This window comes from Bidens hawaiensis, unplaced genomic scaffold (assembly GCF_021521415.1).
Source record: "Bidens hawaiensis isolate Kalapana, Puna unplaced genomic scaffold, B.hawaiensis_p1.1 tig00070248_1, whole genome shotgun sequence".
Taxonomy (NCBI): domain Eukaryota; kingdom Viridiplantae; phylum Streptophyta; class Magnoliopsida; order Asterales; family Asteraceae; genus Bidens; species Bidens hawaiensis.
This window is the reverse complement of record NW_027506648.1, coordinates 11,968-19,146: the sequence shown is the minus strand read 5'-3', so window position 1 is coordinate 19,146 and position 7,179 is coordinate 11,968. Positions and strand designations below refer to the sequence as shown.

Genomic DNA, 7,179 nt, shown 5'->3' with positions numbered 1-7,179 from the left:
AATGAATACAAAGTCGTAGTTATAAGTTATAACAGTTTCAGAAGAGTGAAAAGGACGATATAAACAAATGAATATGGAATACCGAATTTATAGAAATGATTGTTGAAATGGTTTTCGAAGTATAAGATGAGGTCAAATAAGTAGTGAAATTTTGAAATTTTAAAAAATTGGACGTCTAATACGTGAGGGTTTGACAATAGTTATTACACGGTTTTTATTTATAGTTTATTTAGATTTAGAAAAAATACACTTAGTAAGGATATAAATTAACTATGTTGTCAGTTTTGGTCTAAACAAGGTTTTTGAACCGCGCGCTCTACGGAGACGTAAAATCTTGAGAAAACAACCAATTTTGAAATGGTATGACACTCTCGTTGAAATGTTAAAGATCGTCAATGTTAACAATGGTGGATATACGGTTAGTTCTCTATTTCGTAAAACACGATTAAAATTGATAACAAAATTACATGTAATGAAGTAACTAAATCATTTTCCAAAACTGCTTCTTATTTTCTTTGACTCCTAACCAATGCGGTCTCAAGACTTGCCTCTATTACCTGTACAAATGTAATTACATAGGCGGTTTCTTCACCGACAGCTAATAACTTTTGTTGTGCCTATGAACGTTGTGTATAACACCTGAAAAACAACAGAGGAAACTCACAAATTATTTCTATAACAGCTACCCAAGTATTAAAAGCACCAAAGGCTAGAAAACTTATATGCAAAGACTCAACATTTGAAAACCTAAGACGTTAGAGTTACATACAAATTTAAAACAGTCGCTACATAAACCGACCCTATATATAAGAATACATAATTAATACAAACAATGATAAACACAAACCCAAAGTTAGCACAGTGAAGTGACAACATACAAAAAATATATGTATCTTACATTGAAAATTCATAATATAAATTATCGATTAAAAGTATTTAGAGTATTATGCTTAAAACATAATGTAAAACAGAATCTTCTTTTATAAACACTTAATACAGAAATCAAAGTGAATAAAAATGTAAAGGATACTATAATGAGTGGAAAGTAAAAAGCCAAAACTATTCACACTGTCAGTTTGATACAAAGACGTAACATATAGTATATAAAATATTAGATGACTTACCGTATTTATCGGTTCACAGGTATGAAATGAACCGTCTATATTCGCTCCAAAGACTTGCCTTTCAAAATACCTTCAAGCAAACCTAACAACTCATGCAGAGGTCCTTTGTGAAAGTTTGCCATTAGTGTAACTTTAAATGTCAAAGTGTTTCTTAAATTCCTGTTGATGGCTTTGTGTATTATTTTCACAAATCCAAAACATAATATAACAATAAGCCTCTAATTCAAGATAATCTTTTGTTGAATAAAAAGTTCAACACTAACATACCTTTGACTTTCAAGCAAATTAGTCACCATCTTATGAAAATTCAAAGTTAACGAAAGAAGCAATTAACCACATTTATGCCAACAATACACCTGTCTGTAAAACCAAATGTCCAATGGATGTATAAATGCAGTCGTTTAAATGAGTGTGGATAAACCTTACCTAGCGTATTAATTTGGATGGTTCTGAACTCCAACCTTGGCATGAGCATTCAACGTCTTCCATGCAAATATTGAACGCATTCTATTAGCTGCTAGAAAATACACCGCAGCACCAGTTTACTTAGATAATCATCGTTAAAATATTGATTTCGTTAAAATATTGATCTGAATCGAAGTATCATAATGTTTAGTTGATTTACCTCTAAGCACAAATTATGTTGTATCTCTCTTCTGATCACTAATGGGTATCAAATCGCTCAATATCAGGGACCTAATACAAAAAAATAATTGTTCTAACTAACTACATAACACTAATTTTAAGAAATCGGTGCATGTACCGATGTGCGCAGTTGGAGAATTAGGGCTAGTTACATATGTTGATATCAAACGCAAAACTAAATTAGGATTAGACGAAGACACGGAGGCTGAGAAACGCTGGCAACCATGTCAACCGTCTTGTCGACGAAGAATGGAGTCACCTTGAACCATCGCAACCGTCGATCATAACCGCCGTTGTCGTCGCCTAGAAGCAAAGGAATCGTTGTCGTTCTCCGTCTACAGTTTGTGCTCCATGGTGATACTGATTTACGGTCACAAAACAATTTTGCAAACAAGTTATAGGGAGAAAGGATAGGAAGATGATTTCATGTGGTGACAACCAAATATTTCAACGGCTCATATTTAGACTTTTCATGAATAGTCTTTTTTTTAGTGCATATATATATAATTTAAATATAAAAAGTGAACGGTCAATTTCGGTTTAAGTCTGAAATTTAAAATTGAATATTAAAATTGTCGGTTTTTTAGCTAAAAAAACTGTTTATAGATGATTTAAATATTTTTAGTATGTGAATTAATTGTGGGTTATTGATTAGTTTAATTTATTTTTGAATTATTTAATTGTTATATATGGAAACAATAGAGTTTGTCCAATAAAAAGATGTCAAATGTACACAAACTCAATTATTTTAATAGTATATGTAGATGTAGATATTCCTCTTTTGTGCATAATAAATATTGTATAAATAGATTTTCGTTTGTTATACATATATGTTATTTATATATTAAATCGTATATATATTAGATGAAGAGGGAGGTTGTTTGCACGTGGACAAAGACTTGAATGAGAAACGACGATTGGTCAAGGTCAGTATGGTCTAAAGTGTTATAACTGTAATCGACTTAGTCATATCAGGTCGGAATGTTGGTTTGAGCCGCACACAAATATTGTTGTGGAGCGAGATGCAAAAGAGACTGAGTGCTGGCTATTTATCGATATTGGTGACACAAATAATAGCATTAATTTCATTAAGAGCGGATGCTCCAATAATATGACCGGCAAAGATCACCGTTCAAAGAATTTGATGATACTCAAAAGGTTCAAGCGGAAGGCAAATGTAAGATAAAGCTATTCTTGTCATTAATAAACTGTTAAATAAAGATGGTGGAGAAGCAACAGATGCATATAAATTTCGGTGCATGATTGGTGGCCTTGTATATACCTATCTCAAACTTGCCCACGAATTATGGTATTAAAAGGGAGAACATTTTGCGTTAACTAAATACGCAAACACCGATTGAGCCTCGTTAAGGTTTGAAAGAGCACTTCTACAATTGTCTAATCTATAGCGCCAACACCAGTTTCGTGGAGCTCCAAAAAAAGATGTCGTGGCTTGAAGAGGTAGGTCCCAGCAGAGACCAGTTGGTCCCGCAAGACTCACCTTGAACAGGGACGTCTGCGCAAAGGCCATCTGCTCCCGCAGGACCCACCATGCTCATAGAATCTTACGCGCAGTACGCAAGCTGTACACGCAGGGAAAGCCTCCCAATGGTGAAGTACCCCGCCTGTTCCCGCAGTTGCGGATACAAGCCATCAGGGAAGGCTACCCGCAGACAGCAGGGCTACACGCACAAGACACTAGATACTTCAGTAGTCACATGAAGGAATGAGCAAGGCGGGAACAATCCCGCCTAAATGAGCCAGTCTGTATGATTCTGAAAGATCTTTTGTACTATACCTACCAAGGTATGGATAGGACAGACGATCTGACCAGAACAGCCCATGAGCCAATCACAGGGTGACAGCTCACCGACAACAGTACGAGGAGGAGCACCCTCTAGTACTGTTTGTCACTATTAGCCGCTGCCTACTCACCAACCCTTACTGTGGGGCATGCGCAGCCTACAGTTGGTGGAATAGTGTTACTGTTGGCCGTAACCTATTCACCAACCAGCATGGCCTGCGTACAATCCACAGTAGGTGGGACGTGCATAATCTGCAGTTGGTGGAATAGTGCAGCCGACTTTGTTACTGTTGGCCGTAACCTACCCACCAACCAGTATGGCCTGTGCATAGTCCACTGTTGGTAGAACAGGAATACTATTCAGCCGGCTGTACCTTCTAGGAAACCTACCTTCGGCTATAAATACTCCAACATCTTGGAATGGTAAGATCATCTGCTATCCAGTTATCTAGCAATCTCTTAATATACACTTATATTCAGAGCAATCTAGTCTGATTCTCACGCCGGAGGGTGGTCACAAGGAGGAACCCCCCCCCCCTACTCAGTGACGAGCATACGGTGTTTGTTTTGCAGGTCCCCTGAAGAACAACCGTCTCTGTTGGACCTCATTCTCGTGGAAAACATTACTTAACCCCCAGATTATCTATAATCTGTGCCGGGTCACTTAGTGTTTCTTCATTGGCGCCATCCGTGCATAAAAGCTAGAACTATTTTAGTTTTTTCACAATTGCTGAAGAAATGGTTAACGTTACTCCGGTCCAAAGGCCTGTAACCGACCAAGATACCCCGGTAACAACCCCAGCAACTGGGGGGAACACCGGCGGTTATACAATCCTTACGAACACTACCCCGACTACCCAAGCCGGGGCAAGTGCAGTAAATATTCCACTGGGGTTCACCGATACCCAGCTGGAAAAACGAACGAGGGTCCCTCGCCAAACACTAGATCAAGTGAAGGCGTGGGCCGAAGCACGGCAAAGAGAATTCCAAGCCGAATTGGATGAACGCTTGCGTTCAGCTCAACAGGCTGACGAATTCGGCAGTACTCGCCAACACCTCAATATGGGCAGTGACTGCGAGTACTCAGACGACGAGTTGGAGTCCGATACCGACGCGAACCCTCGCCATAAGGCGAAAGGGAAGCGTAAGGAAACGGACGTCCAACCAAAAAGGAATTTTGGGGAAGCTTTTAAACCAATCGCGGAGAGAAACCCGCGTGACTTCTCCAAAACCTTTAGACCAACTGCTACAAATGCAGGAAAGTCAAAATTCGCAAGGGACATTGCGGAAGCAATCGCCCCGAGAAGTGCCAAACAAATGTCCAACATTGGCACTTATGATGGTCTATCCGACCCAGACGACCATTTGAACAGGTTCATTGCGGGGGCTACCGTCAGCAACTGGACGGAACCCACGTGGTGCTACATGTTCCAGATGACTCTGGTCGGAGCGGCCAGGGCATGGTTCGATCGTTTACCGATCCACCACATATATGACTGGGCGGACTTTCAGAACAAGTTCAGCCAACACTTCAGCCAACAGAGGAAGTACACTGAAGAGCAGTGGACGATCCTCAACTGCGTGAGAGAGGAGGATGAATTTTTACTAGACTTCATCACTCGTTTCAACTCCAAAAAGCTAAGTCTCGGCAACATAAGTGAGGATCTGGTTCGCGCCGCCTTCATCCAAGGCGCCGAATACCCAGAACTTATCCGCACATTGACGGGTAAGGATGGCATGCCATCAACATGGGATGCCATCATGACGGCGGCAAAGCGCTTTGCCGAGACGGAAAAGCAACTGGGAAGGGATCTTCCCCAGAGTACACACCTCTACACGCAGAGGACAAGAGAAAACAATGTCCGGATCGCCCGGCAGAACAAAAAGAGGAGGCTAGGTATTTGGCAGTCAAGGGTAAACTTTGACACCTCATCCAGCTCTCGCCCTCTTGTTGGCGGAAGGGACAACACACACCCTTCAAACCGAAAACACCGGTGGACGCCACTCACGAAGAGCGTCACGGAGATATTTGCCACGGAAAAATTGCCATGGCCAAAAGCCCCATTGATCCGGCAGAAACCTAATGCGGATCAAAGCAAATCCTGTGATTTCCACGGGACAAAGGGTCATGGTACTGAAGAGTGCACATCCTTGAAGGATATTATTGAGACATTTGTCAAGGATGGAAGACTTGCACATCTCGTGGCATCAATCAGGAAGGGAGGAAGGAATGACAACCGGTACAGAGGTAACGGACGAAAGCCCGTCGACATCAGCATCAACATGGTTCATGGCAAGGTCAGAGGAAGAAAAAGACGAGTGACAGAACCATGCGCGTGGAAGGAAGCTGAGGTGCGCTTCCCGCGAGTGCCAGGAGGCCCCAGCAAAGAAGGCCCCATTGTCATCAGAAGCCAGCTGGGGCATTACATCACTTCCCGCACTCTTGCTGACAACGGCGCTTCGTCGACAGTGATGTACAGGCAGTTCTTTGATAAGCTGGATGATGAAGACAAAGAACGCTTGGAAACGGTCTACGCTTCAATGGAAGGGTTTGACGGCAGTACAGAAACCCCCCTGGGTATCCTATCTTTCCCCGTTACTCTTACTGATGGGAATCATTCACGCACAGAAGACGTGGATTTTGTCGTGATGAAAAAGCCACACCACACGTACGACATCCTATTCGGAAGAGACGGGATGGCAAGATTCAACGCCGTGGTATCTTCAGTCCACGGCATGATGGGATGGCCAACAGCTGGGGGTGTAGCGATGATCACTGGCATTCCCCAGGTATGCATCGCATCTGTCTCATCTAAACCCAAACCGAAAAAGGCTAAACCAACCATCACCGAACCGGAAAAATGGGCCTTCAATGGCAAATACCCCGACCAGGCCGTTACCATTGGACCAACAATTGTTGATCCCACCCGCACCCTACTCAAACGCTTACTGCAGAAAAACGCTGACATCTTTGCGTGGGCACCAGCTGACATGAATGGTGTACCCCGAAGTAAGGCGGAGCATAAGCTCAAGTGCGATCCGGCTGTTACGCCAGTCGTACAAAAGCGCAGAGTAATGGGGCCTGAACAAACTAACGCGTGTAGAACCCAAGTCAAGGAACTCCTTGACGCGGGCATCGTACGCGTTAGCAGATATCAAACATGGGTTGCAAATCCCGTAATGGTACCGAAGAATGACAAACAATGGCGCATGTGCATAGATTTCAAAGATTTGAACAAAGCATGCCCCAAAGATTGTTATCCGTTACCAGAAATTGATCTTAAGGTGGATTCGTTGGTACCATTTCGCCTTAAATGCTTCTTGGATGCGTATAAGGGGTACCATCAAATCCACATGGCCGTAGATGACCAGGACAAAACCGCATTTCGGACGCCCGATGGTACATTTTGTTATAAAATGATGCCATTCGGGCTTAAGAATGCAGGGTCCACGTACCAACGACTGATGGACAAAGAGTTTCATGCCCAAATCGGGAAAAACTTGGAAGTCTATATGGATGATTTGGTCATCAAAAGCCCCGAGCCAGAAGCGATGTTGAAAGACATTGAAGAAACTTTCAACACGCTCAGAAAGATAAACATGAAG

At 42.2% G+C, this 7,179-nt stretch overlaps 1 long non-coding RNA gene across 1 annotated transcript; it reads right to left on the bottom strand.

The window, feature by feature from the left end:
* Nucleotides 1–350: 350 nt before the first annotated feature.
* LOC143618354 (uncharacterized) lies at nucleotides 351–883 on the bottom strand. The gene is made up of 2 exons (XR_013150992.1): nucleotides 665–883; nucleotides 351–557 (listed from the first exon to the last, which is right to left on the bottom strand). It is a non-coding gene; the product is annotated as an uncharacterized LOC143618354 (long non-coding RNA).
* Between the last annotated feature and the right edge of the window lie 6,296 nt (nucleotides 884–7,179).